This window comes from Podarcis gaigeae (genome assembly GCF_964106915.1).
Source record: "Podarcis gaigeae genome assembly, chromosome: 11".
In the NCBI taxonomy this organism is placed as follows: domain Eukaryota; kingdom Metazoa; phylum Chordata; class Lepidosauria; order Squamata; family Lacertidae; genus Podarcis; species Podarcis gaigeae.
This window is the reverse complement of record NC_139687.1, coordinates 1,087,889-1,108,211: the sequence shown is the minus strand read 5'-3', so window position 1 is coordinate 1,108,211 and position 20,323 is coordinate 1,087,889. Positions and strand designations below refer to the sequence as shown.

Sequence of the window (20,323 nt, the reverse complement as noted above, 5' to 3'; positions counted from 1 at the left end):
AGTCCGGAGGGGGGGCTGGCAGCCAGGGCTCCGCGCTGAGTGAGGGGAACCCGGCCCGCCGCCCTCTTCTCCTCGGCCCCTTTGCCTCTCCTCCCCAGGCCTGCGGGCGACCCAAGCGGCGGCCGCCTCCTCCTCCTCCTCCTCGCCGGCCCCTCGCCGCCGCCTCCTTCGGGGCCGAGCGTGAGGAGCGCGGGCGGGCGAGCGGGCGAGCGCGGAGGCGGGCGGAGGGCGGAGCGGAGGGCGGGCGGGGAGGCGCTGGCCGGGAGGCTGCGGAGCCGAGCCGGGGCGGAGCCGGAGGAGGAAGATGGTGGAGCGCCAGGCCGGGCGAGCGGCTCCGCGGAAAGCTGCTTTCCAGGTGGGCCGCCCAGCCCAGCGCCGCCGCCGCCGCCGCCTCGGCCTCCGCTGGGCGCCCTGAGTGCGGCGGGCGCCGCGGCTCCCCAGACAGGTAAGGGCCGAGAGATGCGCGGCTCCCTCGGGGCCGAGAAGGGGCTGTGGGGAAGCAGGCGCCGCCCGCCCGGCAGCCCCAGCGGCCCGCTAGGGAGGCAGAGCCGCCGGGTCTCCTCAGCCGCGGGAATGGCGCGGGGGCTCCTCGCTCGCTCGTCGGGCTGCGGGCATCTCGGCGGCGGGGGGGGGGGGGGCGCGGCCGGGTCTCCGCCTTGCCTGAGGCTGCGGGGCCCGCCAGGTGCCGCATCGGAGGGGAAGCCGACCTCCCTCCGTCGGAGCCGCGGATGCGCCTGCAGCGCCCGGCAGCCGCCGCCTCCTCCTCCTGGCGGGGGTGGGATGGGGGCTCCGCCCGGGCGCCTCCCTGGGGCTTTCTCCCCTTTCTTAAAGGCTCGTTTTGAGAAGACTTGGCGTAGCTCTCCAATGGCTGTAACGTCAGATTTTTAAAAATGCTTCTAGACCATAATATCTCAAAAGGAACGGTACCCACCGCCAAGAATGAACGGAAAGGCTCCCCCTTTTCTTGCCTCCGAACAATCCTTCATATTAAATGTATGCAAATGCAGGGGTGAGGGGCAGATCAGACATGTGACATAAATTTCTCGCCTCAAAGTATGCTGCTTATTTTGGTATGGATGTGCGCATCCATCAATATGCATTTAGGCATCCCTTTGTTTATGTATTTCCAGAGACCCATCTCCATCATCCGAACAATATCTGAGTCACAGTACCTTACATTCTACTGCACTGCTGTCAAAATGCGAAGTGTTTTTTCTGTGTTTGCAGCCTGTGCCTCTCATACCTCCAGAAGCACACATACAATGCCATATTTATTGCAGGCTGAGAAATGGAGAAAAAAGTACAGTATTGTATTTTTGTTGCTGCATTAACAATAACACAAAACAGGAACCATTTCTCCTTTGTCTTGAATCTGAAAGTCATTTCAGAAACTTAGTATATCAAGCATATCCAGCATATCCCTAGTGGCATTTTTTTTTTGTATTTTTGGGGGGGAGCTGTGAAGGGGCAGATCTGCATAACATCCATGCATCTCCATCCCTAAACATATTAAGACCAAAATCCTACGCATGCTTTCTTGGAAACAAGTCCTGTGGGTTTTGCTTATGAGTGAGCAATGACAGGACTGTGCTGCACAGCTGTGGTCCTTCATACACCGAGTGTCACATAAGCAACAGAAACCACAGTGTGGCTTACTTTTGAGTAAATATATAGCAGGTAGGACTATGTATGACCAGTTAAAGAAAGTACAGTTAAATCCATGGGGGATATTCCCAGTTGTGTGATTGACCATGACCTCAAATTAAATCAATCTTTGTAATAATACTGTCCAAGATTTGATTGTCTTTTAATTCTAACTTATATACAGTGCTATTTTTCTAGAAAAAGGGGTGCTGGAACCCACCATGAACACCTCACTTGTTCTCTTATAATGGCAATGGTGCCCAGCTGAGAGGTGCCAGAACTGAGTTCAGGCGAGTTCCAGCTGAAAAAAAGCCCTGGGTATATATTTATTCTAAATAGGCAATCTAGGGTTCCTCATCACCACTGAAAGTCGTGCTGTTAGCCTGTTTTAAAGCACAGCATACTAGCCAATAGTATTTAGAAAATGAAAGCAAAACAGGAGTACTGTGTATATAGCTTTATTGTAGCACTACATTTTCTGTATATGCCTCTGTTGCAGCTTTTTTGAGAGCAGTTTTGCTTTTAAGTTTGAAATTTAGAAAGTATGTACACGTCAGCTTCTTTTTGTCCTGCTGTGTTGTACCTTTAATACCTTGACTAGCAGAAATTCAGCAGGTGACTTTCTTTATGGTTTGTAGGTTCTGCATTGGGGAATACTGCTACATTTCTCTTTTTATCTTAGCTGTAACAGTTTTAGGAATCCCATCACTAAAAAGTGGGCATGCTTAATAGAAAGTTGGGTTTCGTTGTGGGAGATAATAGACTCAAATACTATGGAGGTAACTGAGTGGCTTTGGGCTAATCATGTTAACTTCAGATGGTGTTTATGAGACTATGCAGTACATTGTGATAAAGTTGAAAGCCAGGTTGATTGAAAATATCTATTGTATCTGAAGAAGTGTGCATGCACACGAAAGCTCATACCAAGAACTGACTTAGTTGGTCTTTAAGGTGCTACTGGAAGGAATTTTTTTGTTTTGAATATCTATTGTGTTTGCTATAAAATGATTGAAGAATGGTTGCAGTAATCTGAATTTAAAAGTGCCATAAACATCAGATTTGAACTGGTTTGGCCAAGTAATAGTAGTACTAGACATGTATCCTATAATTCATGGAGGTATAATGCCTCTTTTGTAGCTGTTCTAGCTTGCAGCTACATTTTTGTTATGCACTAATGCGCCTGGCTTGATTTGAAATAGGAGTAATGTCTTTTGACTGTTGTTTTGTCTTCAATGTAAAGCCTCGCATTTTAGAAAGCTGGTATAGAAAAGATATTTGTAGTTTGAGTCATTGGTTGATTCATTGAAAGATTGCCAGGGGATTTAGACTCTAAGAAGAGAGTGCTGCTTGAGAGAAGTAGAAATGTTTTTCATATTGCATGCAGAAAATTTATTTTGTATTAGCTCAAAATGAATTCTGTTTGAAAAATGTACTGTTCTTAAAGCTATGATCCGAAGCATACTTGCTTGAAATCAGTTGAATATCTAAATGGATGCATTTAATACTGAGTTATAAACTTAAATTTTTTGAAGCTTCTAAGTGGTTTTTTAAAAATTGCAAAAATTGCAAAACCAGCAATAAGTAAAAAAAAAAAAGCAATAAAATTCATTGGGAAAAACCCTCTAAACATGAATATGTAAAGTGGAAGGCAGCGATGTTACTTTTGCTTTTGTAATAATTGTTTTTTATTTGCTGGGATTAAAATAAAATTTAAAAATATGTAATGTATTAAATCGTTAAGAATAAGTATTTAAAGAGCTGAACTGTTTGATCATTGTCATTCTCAGTTCAACCCTTAATTGTCTTTAAGCTACATAGCTGCCTCTCTGATGTCTGATATCTTATAAAAGAAGCCTTAAGAATGAAAGGTGATACAAGAGACATTACACATACTTCTAAAAATCAAGAAAATCTTTAATAAAAATAGAAAAGAAGAATGAAAGGTGTTGTCTGTGACCTTCAAGGAAATTTACAAAGGTATCATTGACTAAATGTGGGGAACTGACCAAAGCAGGCCGCCCAGCTTGCCAGCATGGAAAGGCAGGAGATGAAGGTCTTCCTTCCCCTCAAGGTTTCACAGAAGGTTGTTCTGACTCACAATCACTGAATTAATTTGAACTCTGCATTTAAGAAATTACAACAGTGCACCATTGCAGCATTTTAGATATAATACCTCTTCATTCTTCCCCTTCCAGTTCCATCCTGCAGCAGCACAAAATGAAATTTAGGTCTCTTCTACATAAACTCAGGCCACCTATTACAGAGTTCTTTCTGTGTGCATTTCTATAGGGTGTTTCTCCACCTTTTTCAAAAAACCAAAATCATCTCTGTGGGCAGAGCAAGACCAGATGGAAATGGAGGTTATTCAGACCTTTCTCATCTGGTCCCCAGAGGACCCCATATGTTTTCTCTCATATATATAAATGGTAGAAGAAGCTTCAAAAGGTTGCTCTAGAGCTGAAAAAAACGATCAAAGGGGAGAGGATTAAGCACGCTCTCTACTTTCAGTCTTTCTCTGCTTAGATTGATTTTGATTTTAAAAAGAAGAAAAAAACAGGTACAAAGAACTTCATGGAGTTAGACAGAATCTTTAATCAATGCTTGTGTATTTTCTTAAGATTGCAGAAATATCTCAGCCTGCCATTCTTTGTGTTGTGTGATGTACGGCACACAGTTTTGCTTAAATTTCCCTTGTGCTGTTATGGTTCCCTTCAACCTTCCTCTTGGTTTAGTCTACAGTTGGTTTCCCTGGCCCTCTCCAGACGTTGATGACTACATCATCCCTGCTGGAAGCAGGAGTCCAACAGCATTGGGAGGGCCATAGTGTACCTGCCTTGATTTAAATAGAACAAGGAACAGGATCTGGGAGACCCTGGAAGCACAAATTTTCTTATTTCAGTGTGAGAGCTTGTTTGTGGTGTTGGCTGTTTGTTTTCAGGAGTTTCACATGAATGTATGTGAGGAAAAATATGTGGAATCATATATATGTGTATGTATATATACATACATACATACATACATACATACAGTTTTATACATTTTATTATGACCTTGTTCAAATGTGATACCAGGTCTTCAAGAAGAACTGAACCTAATGGGACCCTGAAGGCACTCAAATTCTTTTGTTAAACAGGTCCCTTGACCGTGTTTTATAAAATATTGGCCTGCCAACACCTGGGCTACAAGTTTTTGGTCCACTCACAATGCACATATTGGCAAGGCTAGCTGGTTTTGAATGAAACACCAGGCATGTCTAACACTGTGTGGGTAAGCTATTCTTGATCACCCAGAAACTTCGTATAAAAAAAAAAAGCTGGAAATGTCAGATTCGGCCGCTGGACTAAAATCTATGGGAAAACAAGAGTGTACCCTTTCACAACCAATTGATAGGATTGTGCTTACTGCTGGGTTATAATAATGGTTGAAAAGCATTACTAGGGTGTTGGAATGATGACACTTGACTATGACTTGACTGGGTAGACAATGTCACTGTGCTCAAGAGTTGCTTCCTCCAGTGTCTGTAAATACTGCAGTGAAGCAACACCCTCTAGTGCCCATTAATTCTTGCTTCCAGACTAAAATATGTGAGAAAACAAGGGGCTCACACATTAGAGCTCACAGGTTTGGCAGACTCTTAGCAAATACATTCTTGCCAGCCACTGTGAGGTGAAACCCATCACAAGTGGGGTCCGCAGGGTTATGTCCTGGGCCCTTTGTTGTTCAACATTATAAAAGACTTGGATAAAGGTCTTGAGGAGATGTTTGGGAAGTTTTTGAGGTTTGACATTTTCTTATGTTTGTATATGTGCTGGAAGCTGCCAGGGTAGCTGGGGAAACTGATGGGTGGAGTATTGTTGCTGCTATTGCTATTATCATCATCATCGTTGTCATCATCATCATCATCATCATTATTAAATTTGCAGATAACTCCAAACTGGGAGGGGTAACTAATGCTGCAGAAGACAGAATCAGAATTCAAAATGACCATATAACAGATTGGAGAACTGGGCCCAAGTTAACAAAATGAATTTCAATAGGGACAAATGTAAAGTTCTGCACTGAGGCAGGAAGAACCAGATGCACAAATATACTGGATTTCCAGTAGTACATGTGTAAAGGATTTAGGGGTCTTGGTAGACCACAAGCTTAACATGAGTCAACTGTGTGATGCAGCAGCAAAAAAACTAATGCTATTCTAGGCTGCATCAACAGAAGTATAGTGTCCAGGTCAAGGGAAGCAATAGTACCACTCTATTCAGTTTTGCTGAGACCACACCTAGAATACTGTGTCCAATTTTGGGCACCACAATTTAAGAAGGATGTTGACAAGCTGGAAGGTGTGCAGAGGAGGGCGACCAAGATAGTCAAGGGTCTGGAAACTTAGCCCTACGAGGAGCGCTTGAAGGAGCTGGGTATGTTTAACCTGGAAAAGAGGAGACTGGGAGGAGATGGCATCAGTAGGATAGCTCAGTTGGATAGAGCATGTTGCTGATAATAATAATAATAATAATAATAATAATAATAATAATAATAATTTATTATTTATACCCCGCCCATCTGGCTGAGTTTCCCCAGCCACTCTGGGCGGCTTCCAATCAAGTGTTAAAAACAATACAGCATTAAATATTAAAAACTTCCCTAAGCAGGGCTGCCTTCAGATGTCTTTTAAAGATAAGACAGCTGCTTTTTTCCTTCACATCTGAAGGGAGGGCGTTCCACAGGGCGGGCGCCACTACCGAGAAGGCCCTCTGTCTGGTTCCCTGTAACCTCACTTCTTGCAATGAGGGAACCGCCAGAAGGCCCTCGGCACTGGATAACACCAAGGTTGCAGGTTCAGTTCCCATAAGGGACAGTTGCATATTCCTGCATTGCAGGGGGTTGGACTAGATGATCCTCAGGGTTCCTTCCAACTCTATGATTCTGTATTATAACTGTCTTCAAATATCTAAAGGAATCTCACATGGACGATGGAACAAGCTTGTTTTCTCGTGCTCTGTAGGCTAGAACCCAAACCAATGGCTTCAAGTTACAAGAAGGATGATTCCGACTAAACATCTGGAAGAACTTTCTGAGGGTAAGAGCTATTCAACAGGGGAAAGGACTCCTTTGAGAGGTGGTGGACTCTCCTTCCTTGGAGGTTTTTAAGCAGAGGTTGGATGTCATTTATGTTCTAGTTGAGATTCCTGCAGGATCCCTCTCCTTAGCAAAGATCTTAGCAGGAGCGAGGCGGGGATCTCTCAGCTGGGAAGGGAGGCTTTGCCCTCTCCAGCTGAGCTGCCACGAGAGATCCCTGCCGCTGCTCCTGCTTGCACAGGAGTAGGAGCTGGATCGGGCTGCTCAGCTGGGGAGGTGCAGGCTCCATCGCACTTTCCATTGAGGGGTTCGCGCTGGGAAGGGAGGCTTCGCGCTCCCCAGCTGAGCTGCCCCGATCCAGCTCCTCCACCTTTGCAAGCAGGAGCGGGGGCACTCAAAATAGAAGTGTGGCACTGAAAAATGAAGTGTAACACTCAAAACGGAACAGTTCGGATTCTGAAAAATGTTCACAAACCGGAATACCTACTTCCGGGTTTGCGGCATTCGATTTCCAAGTTGTTCATGAATTAAGCTGTTCGAAAACCTAGGTACCACTGTATATTTCAGTGGGCAGAGAGGCAGACAATATGCGGTGGACACCCCAACAGAGCTATAATGGCTTGAGTGTGCTTTCTTGGGCAACTTCCTTATTGCCCATCTGAAAAAAGAAGGGGACTTCCTAGGGGAATGTTACAATGCCTAGGGGATTGTAACATGCATTGCTCTGGAATGGGCCAGGGGCTAGATCTCTGGGTGTTCTTCAGTAAATCAGCAAATGTTTCTAAATTCCAATAGTTTAATAGAAAATTATAATATATGTGTATGCTATAGCTGGATGGCTTGGTGCTGATCTCTTAACCTTCATGTTCCCCACCCGGTTTCCTTGACTGTGTCTTACACACCCCAGTGCCATGACTCAAAATTTCCCAGAACATCTGCCTCAGTGAGATTGCTGTTGCAATGAGAAACAGGTAATAAACATTTTAAATATGTGCTTAAAAGTTGTACAATGTGGCTTTTATAGATGTGTAGTCTGTGTTGATGGTGATTGGAAAAAATGGTGGGGTTTTTTTGGGGGGGGGGGCGATTGTCAGGGAAGAGTTAGACGTTTCCAGTTTCTCAGAGGGAGAAAGCATTCCCCAAGGGGGGAGGGAGAGCAGTGAATCTAATAGAAGAGAACAGGAGGAACAAGAGGGAGGGACCGGCTGTTCCCAGGAAAGGCCAGGGTTCAGGAGGGGAGATACAGGCCAGCTCTAGCCAGGAGGGTAGGAAAAAGGGCGGGAAAGCGAAGGGAAGGGCGCCTTCGCCATTTTGAAGGTGGCTGGTCACGGAGAAGCAGAGCTCAGAAGGGATCTGAAAGAAGTGACTCTGAGGAATGATATTTAAGAACCGTTTATAAGACTGTTTTGTTAATACGCAATAAAAAGTTATAAAAGAACAAGAAGCGTTTGTGTGGTGATCTGAAGAGGACAACGACCAGGCCTGACAGAACACCTTCTGCTCTGCGCCTCTTCACTATAAGTAAGAAGGAGAAGCCAAAATGGAGGGAGCTGAGGCGCCAGTTGGGCAAGGAGAAACCCCAGCGCTCCAGCTAACATTACAGGACTTATGGCAACAGAACTTGCAGTTGAAAAGTCAAGTCGACATACTATCAGCAGCACTGGGAGAACATAGAACCATGTTGCAAGCGACGTGTGGAGATAGAGTGAGTAAAACATTTACTGTACGTCCACGTAGCTTCAAGGGAGAAAGCTCTGGCTTTCAAGACAGAAATTTCTTACATAATTGAGATAAAGGATAAAGAATTTCAATCTGAGCAAGAGAAGGTTGCTTATGTGATTAATTTCTTGGAAGGGAGGGCTAAGGACTGTGTTATACCCCTAATATCTCGGAGGGATGCCGCCCTAGGAAATCTACAAATGTTTCTGCAGTATCTAGACGCGATTTTCTTAGACCCTGCGCATGAAGTAACCACAGCTAGGCAGCTGTTGAGAATGAGACAAGGAAAAGACACTGTGGGAGTTTATTGGTCCAACTTTAGTTTGCTGGTGCAGAAATTAAAATGGGATCTGAATTCCCCAACAGTTGCAGCCCTTTTTAGGGAAGGACTGAATAATGAGATTTTAGACCAATTGGCCCAAATGCCAGAACCTAGTTCCTTGGACTCTCTGGTCCGAACGTGCCTGCAATTGAGCCTACGCGTGGAACGGAGGGCTAGTGAAAAGAAGGAACAATGGAGACCACGGTGGCGGGAAAACAATATTATCGAAAGGACAGAGAGCAGAGCGGGCAACGTGCCAGGACAAGAGCGGCCAGAGCCCATGGAATTGGGGGCAGCCAGACCCCTCCCAGTTACTACCTCTTCCATGGTAAGAGGAAATGCAGGGAGAGGAAGAGACACGAGGCGTTGCTTTGTCTGTGGAAAACCAGGGCATCTAGCACGACAATGTCGCAATCGTAAAGGATGGGAGTCTCTATCTGGAGCAGACATGGGAGAAGACAATTGCCCGAAGGAACTGCATCAGGGAAACGAATGTCCCCAGCTGGAAATGGGAGCTTGCAGCCGGGTGGAGGAGCAATAGAAGGCTCTCACGCTGAACCACCTATTCCAGGACTAACAGTGAAGGTGCAACTACAACTACCCAATGGACACAGGGTCCAGGTAGAGGCGCTGTTAGACTCAGGAGCGTCAGCAGATTTCATAGACCAGAAATTGGTACAGGAACACAAAATCGCTTTGTTACCTTTGAATTTCCCACTAAGAGTGAAAACAATCGACGGCAGACCGCTACTTTCAGGAGAAGTGACTTACGAGACTCCACCAATGAGAATGGATATGGGTAATCACTCAGAGACCAGGGCATTTCATGTGACCAAACTAGCTGGGCGCCCGATGGTGCTGGGCATGAGTTGGCTCAATCGTCATAATCCGGTGATTGCCTGCCATCAAAGGTCTTTGGTTTTTGGTTCGATCTATTGTATGACACATTGTTTGGGGCAAAAGGGAAAAATCTCAGTGGAAGTAATGGGAACAGAGGTAGAAGGGAAGTTGATGGGGAATGAAAGTGAGATTCCGTCATAATATATTGCTTATCGGGATGTTTTTTGTGAAAAAGAAGCAGATAAACTTCCACCACATAGGCCCTATGATTGTAAGATAGATCTAGTCCCTGGGGCACAGTTCCAACCAAGCAAGATATATGCCATGTCGGAAGTAGAATCTGCAGCATTGAGGGAGTTCCTGCAAAAGAATTTGCAGAGAGGTTTTATTAGAGAGTCCACGGCCTCGGGGGGTGCTCCCGTCTTTTTTGTCAAAAAGAAAGGAGAGGAAGGGGCACCGAGATTAGTATGTGACTTCAGAATCCTTAACAGCCAAATGAAGCCTCGCGTGTGCCCACTGCCACGTATAGAGGACCTCTTAGAGAGAGTAAGGTCAGCCAAAGTCTTTACCAAGCTTGATCTACGAGGAGCATATAATCTGATAAGGGTCAGAGAAGGGGATGAGTGGAAAACCAGTTTTTGTACTAAGTATGGTGCATTTGAATTCTTGGTAATGCCTTTTGGCTTGCAAAATGGCTCGGGTATTTCAAACCTTCATCAATCACGTCTTGGCACGTATACTGGATCAGTTCTGTGTCTCTTATTTAGATGACCTCTTAATATATAGTGAAAGTATGGAGGAACATGTAAAACATGTCACGCAGGTGTTAGAGAGATTGAGGACCAACAGGTTATATGTGAAGTTAGAAAAGTGTAAGTTCCACACACAAAAGGTGGAGTTCCTGGGATATTGCATTTCCCATGAAGGGGTGCACATGGACCCCAGTAAAGTTCAGGCAGTGGTTGAATGGGAGGCACCTAAAACTAAGAAAGATCTACAGAGGTTTTTAGGATTTGCTAATTTCTATCGTAAATTCATAGGTAATTACTCCAAAACCACAACACCACTGACTGATTGTCTAAGAGGCAAGGGACCATTCAGATGGTCTGAGGAAGCACAGAAGGCCTTTGATAAATTAAAGGTGGTGTTTGCTTCAGAAAAATATCTTATGCACCTAGATCCAAGTAAACGTATAAAGGTAGAAACTGTTGCCTCTGATAGGGCTATTGGGGCCATTCTGCTGCAACAGGACAAGGAAGGGGACTGGAGACCCTGTGCCTTCTACTCTAGAAAATTAAATCAATCAGAACAAAACTACACCATATTTGATAAGGATCTTTTAGCTGTGCATGCTGCCTTTAAAGTGTGGAGACATTTTTTGGAAGGGGCGTCACATCAGGTGGTGGTACAAACAGATCATAAGAATTTAGAGTATTGGAGAACTGCTAGACAGCTAAACCAAAGGCAAATTAGGTGAGCGGAGTTTTTTGCTGGGTTTAATTTTAGGATTGAGTACATACCTGGGCATCAAAACGTTCGTGCAGATGCGCTACCGCGCAAACCTGAGTATATGGAAGGGGAAGCACCTCCCAAGTTGCGAGAAATGCTGAGATCGGATCAGTGGGGATGTGCAGCCGTAGTAGTGGACGGCAGGGAATTCCAGCGATTGACAGTAACAGATGAGTTTGCACAAAAGAAAATGGAGGAACTGAGAAATGGTAGAGGGGAAGAGGAAGGTTTCAAGGAAAATGGTGGATTGTTGTACAGGAGAGGGGTGCTGTATGTACCTGCAGGTGAATTAAGAGGTAAAGTGTTGAGGCAACATCATGATAACCCGACTGCAGGACATTTTGGTAGAGAAAAGACCCTGTATCAGATCACATGGCAGTTCTGGTGGCCAAAGTTGAGGGAGGAGGTAACGCAATATGTAAGAGGTTGTGAAGTATGTCAACGAGCCAAGGCACCCAGAGCAGCTCCTGCAGGGTTGTTACAACCTATGCCCACGCCGGGAAGGCCTTGGGATGTGGTGTCTATGGATTTTATAACGGATCTACCATCATCGCATAGGCATACAGTGATCTTTGTGGTGGTTGACATGCTAACCAAGATGGCGCATTTCATACCATGTGCCAAAATTCCAACCGCACAGGAAACTGCAAATAGGTTTTTAGATAATATTTTTAGGTTGCATGGTATGCCATCACAAATCATTTCAGATAGAGGGGCCCAATTTACATCACAATTTTGGAGGAGGTTAATGCAGTTACTAGATGTGGAGCTAAGCCTCACGTCGGCGAGACACCCGCAAACCAATGGGGAAGCTGAAAGAACGAATGCAACACTACAACAATATCTGCAGTGTTATGCAGAGCGGGTGGTTAGAGAAGTTGAGTCTAGCAGAGTTTGCGTATAATAATGCAATGCATGTGTCTACGGGCAGAGCCCCATTTGTGGCAAACTATGGCTTGCACCCAAGGGCATTCCCAGGTCAAGAGGAGCAGTTAGCAGTACCAGCAGCAGAACAAATGATAGAGGAGTTGAGGTGCATTCATGAGATATTGAAAGAGGATTTGGAAGAAGCTAAAGAGGCTTACAAGAGAGCTGCAGACAGGGGAAGAAATCCAAGTAGGGAGCTGGGTATGGCTGTCTACCAAGGGACAACCAATACAAGGGAGGTGTAAAAAGCTAGAACCAAGGAGATTGGGACCTTTCCAAGTAAAGGCTCAAATTAACCCAGTCGCTTTCAAGCTTCTTTTGCCTGAAAATATGAGAATACACCCTGTATTTCATAGATCTTTATTGTCAGTGTTTGTACCAGCGCCTAAGTATCAAATTTCAAGGGAACCACCTCCTTTTCCCAGCATGATGGGGGAAGAGGAGACCGAAGTGGAAGAGATATTAGACTCAAGAATAAGTAGGAGGAAATTACAGTATTTGGTTGCATGGAAAGGGTTAGATGAGTCTGAGAACTCATGGGAACCAGCAGAAAAAATAAACGTTCCAGAATTGCAGAGAGAATTTCATAGAAAATATCCCCACAAGCCAAAACCCCATAACTGGCATCTTCAAGAAATTTTTGAAGAGACAGATAGCGAGGAAGAAGAGTTCATAGGGTTCGGTCCTTCAGAAACAGAGGAGAGCGAGGAGGAGGAAGAAGGGGGGCTTAGGGGAGGGGGTGATGTCAGGGAAGAGTTAGAAGTTTCCAGTTTCTCAGAGGGAGAAAGCATTCCCCAAGGGGGGAGGGAGAGCAGTGAATCTAATAGAAGAGAACAGGAGGAACAAGAGGGAGGGACCGGCTGTTCCCAGGAAAGGCCAGGGTTCAGGAGGGGAGATACAGGCCAGCTCTAGCCAGGAGGGTAGGAAAAAGGGCGGGAAAGCGAAGGGAAGGGCGCCTTCGCCATTTTGAGGGTGGCTGGTCACGGAGAAGCAGAGCTCAGAAGGGATCTGAAAGAAGTGACTCTGAGGAATGATATTTAAGAACCGTTTATAAGATTGTTTTGTTAATACGCAATAAAAAGTTTTATAAAAGAACAAGAAGCGTTTGTGTGGTGATCTGAAGAGGACAACGACCAGGCCTGACAGCGATACAGATCATTGATCAACATAATAAACACGAAACTCAAAGCAGGACAAAGGCATTTTTTAATAGCCACTAAAAAGAAGTATTCCCATTCAAGTCTGATTGTTGCCAATGGACTCTACAAAATGATATGCTGTTTTCAAAATGGAAATCAATTGGTGTTTTCACCTGCACTTTTCAGTCGCAGCTTGCACAGTACTACCTGATAAGCATATGTTAGGATACTGAAGATAATCATTCTTTTATTTTTAATAGAGCTAAACCCAGTCTTTATGCTAGAGATCGTATCGGTTCAATTAATGCTCATTTGAATAATCTGAATGTAGAGACAGTGCTATTTGATAAATAAAATTATAGGAATTAATTCACTGAATTTCATGTGAGAAAAAAAAGTTTTCCTGACTGAAGCTATTCCATAAGTCTTTATGATACATGGAAAGAAAATGAATTGGGTTGTTTGAAATATTTATATATTTAAGCTAAATAAGTTTGGAAAATACAGGCCTGCAAAATTTTCAGCAGCTCCAAAAGTTCCAATATTATTCACGTAATGAAAGGCTTGGGCTTCCTTTGCCAAATGCTTGGTATTTTACAAAAGTGGTAAGGGGATAAATTCTTTATTATGAGATGACAAATTATTTTATTATTTTATTAGCAATAGAGAAGGAGATATAGATGAGTAAATTAGTCTGCCTAACTGCCAGCGTAAAATTTTATTTTAGAGAAGAAAGGTTTTTTAAACTTTTCTATGGAATTACTCAAAAATGTAATGAAAATATTGGCCTCGTTCAGATTACCATATCTTGGTGGAATACTAAGGTAAGCCAGAGCCTTTTGTCCCCCCCCCCCCCCGCCTCCTCTCTCCTTTATTAGCCATGCACAGTAATGAAACCTGCAAGTCTCCAATTTGAACTACCCCAATGACTTAAACCACTCTTTGAAGCTGTTTGAAGCTGTTGCTTCTGAATCTGATAAACATAGTTTCCTGGTTTGGACAAAATGGAAACTTTTGAGTCAAATTGCTGCATGCTGCAAAAAGAGGAGAGAAGGGCAAATGGCCATAAGGCTCAAGCTGAGATATAATTTGTTTGAGTGGGGCTGTCCTATTTGAGCATTTTGTGTCTGTATACATGGAAAGGGAATACTCTACAGTGGTACCTTGGTTCTCAAACATAATCCATTCCAGAAGTCCGTTCCAAAACCAAAGCATTCCAAAACCAAGGTGCGCTTTCCCATAGAAAGTAAGGCAAAACGGATTAATCCATTCCAGACAATTAAAAACAACCCCTAAAGCAGGAATCTAAAATTAAATTTAACAGAAATTTTAGTATCTAATGAGACCATTGATCCATAAAATGCAAGCAATAAACAATGTTAACAGTTGTCTTTCCTTTGCTGCTTTTATCCATTTCTGCAGTAGCACAATCAATCAATCAATCAGTAGCTGAACTGGGTTCTACACAGTCACAAAAACAAAAAACCCACACAAACAAAAACACAAAAAATAGCAAAAACAAAAGCACCAAATATAAGCTCCAAATATCACCTCTGAACACTGCAATCAGAAATGAAAGACTTCTGTCGGAATGGTAGGATGCAAATTAGCAGTGCAACACTAAAACTGGAAGAGGAACTTATCAGTTACAATGGTAGGATGCAAATTAGCAGTGCAACACTCAAAACGGAAGCTCAGGACTAAAAATGGAGCCTATTCGGCTTCCAAAACAAAGTTCGAAAACTGGAACACTCCCGGGTTTTCAGCGTTTGGGTTCCAATTACCGTATTTTTTGCTCCATAAGACACACTTTTTTCCTCCTAAAAAGTAAGGGGAAATGTTTGTGCGTCTTATAGAGTGAATGCCTATGGACGGCGGTGGGCTCCCGCTGCAGTTGCGAGTGGAGGATCCATGGTTCCCCTTCCTTCCCTCCTCTGAGGTTTGCTTTAAAGCAGCAAAGCAGACAGGAGCTGCCCGCTTTGCTGCTTTAAATAGTTTAGTACAACATTTGATTCAGAATATTTTTTTTCGTGTTTTCCTCATCTAAAAACTAGGTGTGTCTTATGGTCAGGTGCGTCTTATGGAGTGAAAAATACGGTAGATACTAAAGTGCTTCCATCAGGGTTAGTTTGTGTCTTTATAAGGACGGATCGGGTAAAACCTTTTCAGGTGGTTCAAAATTGACTACTTCAACCCCTCATTAACCTATTTGCAGAGAAACAACATTTTAGGAGGTTCTTGTTCAGAGTTCAAATGGTGGTAGTAGTGATGTGAGGTGAGAATATTCTCCAGAGGATATTATCAAGAATGAGAATATTCTTGAGAATATTCTCTGCTAGAAAATTCTCCAGAGAATATTTTCTACAAACTGTAAATTCTAATGTAAGAACCAGTTTTACAATCCACATTAAAAAAATCTAGTAAGCTTTGTTACCAGTGGAAATGAAGATGCTGACATCCTCTTCAGATGTTTGAGTCAATATAAATTTATAAGCATTGTTAAAAAGGTACCCCTGCCCGTACGGGCCAGTCATGTCCGACTCTAGGGTTGGCGCTCATCTCGCTCAAGAGGCCGGGAGCCAGCGCTGTCCGGAGACACTTCCGGGTCACGTGGCCAGCGTGACTAAGCGGCATCTGGCGAGCCAGCACCAGCGCCGCACACGGAAACGCCGTTTACCTTCCTGCTATAAAGCGGTACCTATTTATCTACTTGTACTTAGGGGTGCTTTTGAACTGCTAGGTGGGCAGGAGCTGGGACCGAACGACGGGAGCTCACCCTGCCGCGGGGATTCGAACCACCAACGTTGCGATCAGCAAGTCCTAGGCACTGAGGTTTTACCCACAGCGCCACCCGCGTCCCACAATAAACATTGTTACTTAAAGCCTGTTTTTAAAATAAATTTTTATCTTGTGACAATTTATCAGTTATAATTTAAATATGTTGTGTGTCGCCGTACTTGTCTAAGCAGATAGTAATTTGTATTTCTGATTTATGTAACTTGTCATTACTGATTGTGTTTTATTTTCTGGAAATAATAGCATTTACTTTAAGCTTTATATTGATTTTATTAGTGTTGCACTGAAAATACTGTACCATGTAGATATGCTTATTAAAGAACATACTCATGTAGCAGACCTGAGTTTCTTTTATATTCCTTTTACTTTTAAAGCTACATTTCATACATATACAACATAATTAGAATTCAAAGTTGATGGTAAATATACGGTTAGTAGCAGGCTTAGTAATTAACGTGAGTCATTCATGTTGAATTTTCAATTTCAAGTTTGGTGCAAAAAATCAAAGATTGTGAATTCACTTCATTGCCCCATTGAATAAAAGTATCTGTACAGATTTTGGTTGCCATCTGAACAAATTTATCCATGAATAAACATTTATATTAACTAATTATATCATTTTCAATTCATTAAAATGAATAATTGGCAATTTTAAATGAAAATTCTCTAATATTCTCATTAATCATGAATATTCTCGAGAATATTCTCCAAAAGATTATTCTCGAGAATTTAACATCACTAGGTGGTAGCAGCAATCGCTTATATTTTCCTTGGCAATTGTGATACAGACCATCTCACTATTCCTAGAATTTGGCGATAACTCCCAAGTTTCTGTGTTTCTCCAGCTAATATGAAAACATAGGCAGTACAGTCATACTTCGGGTTAAAGTCGCTTTAGGTTGAGCGTTTTCAAGTTGCGTTCCGCGGCAACCCAGAAGTAACGGAACAGGTTATTTCTGGGTTTTGCCGCTCGGGCATGCGCAGACGCTCAAAATGACGTCATGTGCATGTGCAGAAGCGGCGACTCGCACACGTGCAGACGTGGGTTGCATTCTGCTCAGGATGCGAACGGGGCTCCGGAACAGATCCTGTTCGCATCTAGAGGTACCACTGTATTGCTGTATGTTCAAATATTACGGTTATCTAGGGTTACCTGCCAACCACTTGGTGATGTTGTTTGCTTAGCATCTCGTTACACATCTGCATTGATTTGTCATGCATTTCTGCACAGTATTCCAAGATGGCAAGAAGGGCAACATTGCCTGACTGAATACAATAGTGTTTCGGGACTTTAATAATTGGTTAGAAATAGATGGTTCCTTGCACACACTGGCTGTGATGAACACTTGCTGGGCCTTCTGGTCACATTTTGGCACTCAGTTGTGAAATTATGTATTGCAGTTTCTAGAGATGCTGGAGACAGTTGCAACAGCTTTTTATACATAGCAGTGGTAAGTTATGATTATTTTTCATCAGCAAAGAAACAGGTATCTGGTAGAGTTTTATGATGAGAAGTTGCAGGTATGGCTGAGTGAGAGCAAGAGAATATTTATTTCCCCCCATATAGAAAATGCACTCTTTCTTCTGAAGCAGAAATTATAAAGCATAGTGGAGAGTGTGATTAAAAAGGGGGAAATATTATAGCAGAATATACAGGCAAAACTGCTACAAGAAAGAAATTGAGATCTTTACTGGATAGCATAAATAGTCCTTTCTTATTTTTGTAGCTGATATTTTGGGACTATGATTAAATTAATCACATTTTAAAGAAATCTTTTATTCCAAAGCATTTGTGATATTATGTAAGAGGTATAGATTGGTTGCTTGAGAGCAATCAGGCAGTATGCTTCAGTAGTCTGTTTTAAAGCTTTCTTATCGGTGGTAGAAACCTTTGGAATGCAGAGCGCCTCTATTCCGTGTCTTGCTCATTCACTGGCAGAATCTGAGAGTGGGCGGTCCTTAAACCTTCCCCAGCAGAGTAGTTTTTTGACGCCCAGTCTGCGCCTCCCCTCTCAGCGCGGAACCTTACTGCGCAAGGAGGGTGTGGGTAACGGAGGACCTCTCTCCTCCCGGCTTTGCTCAGGCAAGGTGTCCTGGCACCGCCTCGCCTCCTCCGAGCCCTGCAGCTCCTCTGCACTGGAGGCGTGGCTACTCTGCTCCACTGAGGAGGTGCTGCTTCCCACGATCTTTGGGGGCTCTCTGTAATCCATCCGGCTTTCCCCCTCTCGCCCCTGAGTCGATGGCAGTTCCCTGACATATTATTTCCACTGTCTTTTTCCAATTAACTTTCCCATCCTGCATCATGTAATTTAACATTTGTAGTTTTAATATATTCACAGCTGGCCTTGACAGGGTCTTGATCTGACATGATCAGCTTGAGTTACTGACCTGGGATGGGTTTTTAGGATTGGACTCACCAGAACAGTCTAAGAGTGGGATTTAGCATATTAAAATTTGTATCTTGTAGGTATTGCAATAAATGCTGCTTGCAACTGCTGTTCTGTGCATGTCCATGTTTGCCTACCCAGGTTCCTTTTTCTTCGGGTGATAGGTCCCAAGAAAAAAAGAAAAACATGAAGGAGGGAGATGACTTTTTAAATTTGTGAAGAAGTTACAAAGGTGGTAGAAAGGTGTTTGGAAGGTTACAAACACAGCTTCAAGCAGAAGGGTACAAACATAGCCTCAAGCCACTTCATGGCTATTTTTAATTTCTTGCGTTCCACAAAACAGATTAAAGGCACTGTAATTTGCCTAAGAAAATAGTTAGCAGCTGGTGCACTTTCAAAAGAAATAAATGCCTCACAACTGACATCATTCTGACTTAAATATTCTGTTTCTTCTTCTGTTTATTTCTGTTTACGTTTTCACTAATTGCTTTCTTTAGGCACCCTCTGAGAAATGCCCCATAAGCACTGAGTGCATTAGCATTTCTAGAGTAATGAATAGGCGTTCTGAATGGCAGTTGAGATTGTGCTTTTAAGCAGTGACATCCAAGCCACTGGAGTGGAAACTGGTAATAGGAAAGGACATTATTTTCTGTGTTCATTCTTCTTCAAGTTAAGGGGTTTCCCCTGCTACTGTTGACAAACTTAGGAACTGGTCAGCAATGGCATAGAGTAGATTGAAGCATTAAGAAAAAAATATGTGGTATATCCTTCCTGGAACCATATGGTCAAAATCCTTTGCACATGGAAAGCCAGCCCAGTTTTGTCTTTGGTGTTCTTTTTTATGTATAGGGAAGGTTTTATTTGGGAGAGCATTCAAATATGCAACATCCCACTGGCAGAATAGGATGCCAGGATGGAGCAAAGGAAGTTCAAAGGGAGATTGCAGTGTGAAATTGCTGAATTAGGCATTGAGGTTCAATGCCACTGCTTTTGGACTGAACCAAGGCAAAGGATTTTTAGCAGATTATATGTGTTAATTGGCTTACTAGCATCAGGCTGTCTGTGTTATCAGCAGGGGGCGAGGATCTGTCCATTTCAGCTCTTTCAGTTTCTCATTTTTCTAACCTTAAATTTAGGTTTCCACACTTCTACAGCAATTTGTGAATTTTGTGTTTTTTAAAATCCTCATTCAATATTTTAGTACAAAGTTCTAATAAACACTTTTGTAGGTAGTTTTGACAAATGTACATATTTTTGCAAGCTATTTCTAATAAAATGCATTTTTGCATGCTATTTTCACAAATATCTTTACTGGTTGGTTGGAAAACTACAGTGCAAAATTTGGAGAACAATGTGAATTTTGAAGAATGGCCGTGTTTCGAGTCTCATATTACTTCAAAAAGTGCAAATATGATAGATTAGACCAAGAGTCTTCCATGAACGCAGTCTTTAACAGTGAGTCTGTAAGTGACTGTGGAGGCCAATTCTGGATCCACATGTCCTTCCACAGTGAGAACATAAGCAGCGGCGGAGGAAGCCACTCAGGTGCCTGGGGTGGTGTGAACCTCCCATAGGGGTGGGGCGTCCGAGGTCTGCCTGCCTCCTCCCACTCGGGCGCCCTACAGCTGGGGGAAGGCAGCGGACCTCGGACCATTTGGACAGCGTGGAGGCTGCACACCCCCAAGCCACTGCGTCTCTCCCAGGCGCACTGCAGGCACTGTGGTGAGTGCTGCCTGCCATTTTGTCACCCCCCTCAGGGGGTGAGATCCGTGCTGGGTGAGATCCCATGGACAGTAATACTAAAAGGAAAGGGAGTTCATGATGGCTGGGAGTTTGTTAAGAGGGAGATTGTAAAAGCACAACTTCAGGCAATACCAATGAGACAGAAACATGGAAGGTGCCTAAAGAAGCCAGGGTGGCTGTCCAAAGAACTTTGAATTGAGTTAAGATTAAAAAAGGATGTGTAC

General features: G+C 43.4%; 1 protein-coding gene across 11 annotated transcripts in view; it reads left to right on the top strand.

Moving 5' to 3' along the window:
• Positions 1–266: 266 nt before the first annotated feature.
• APBA1 (amyloid beta precursor protein binding family A member 1) overlaps positions 267–20,323 on the top strand; it is a 92,350-nt gene continuing 72,293 nt past the window's right edge. For 3 of the 11 annotated variants that reach the window (XM_083701974.1, XM_083701971.1, XM_083701984.1), the window contains exon 1: positions 285–445. The gene's annotated coding sequence lies outside the window, so the exon portion shown is untranslated. Of the gene's footprint in view, positions 446–6,643; positions 6,719–7,624; positions 7,689–17,370; positions 17,421–20,323 lie in introns of those variants that run through there. The other 8 variants (XM_083701979.1, XM_083701973.1, XM_083701982.1 and 5 more) reach the window with 7 other exon arrangements.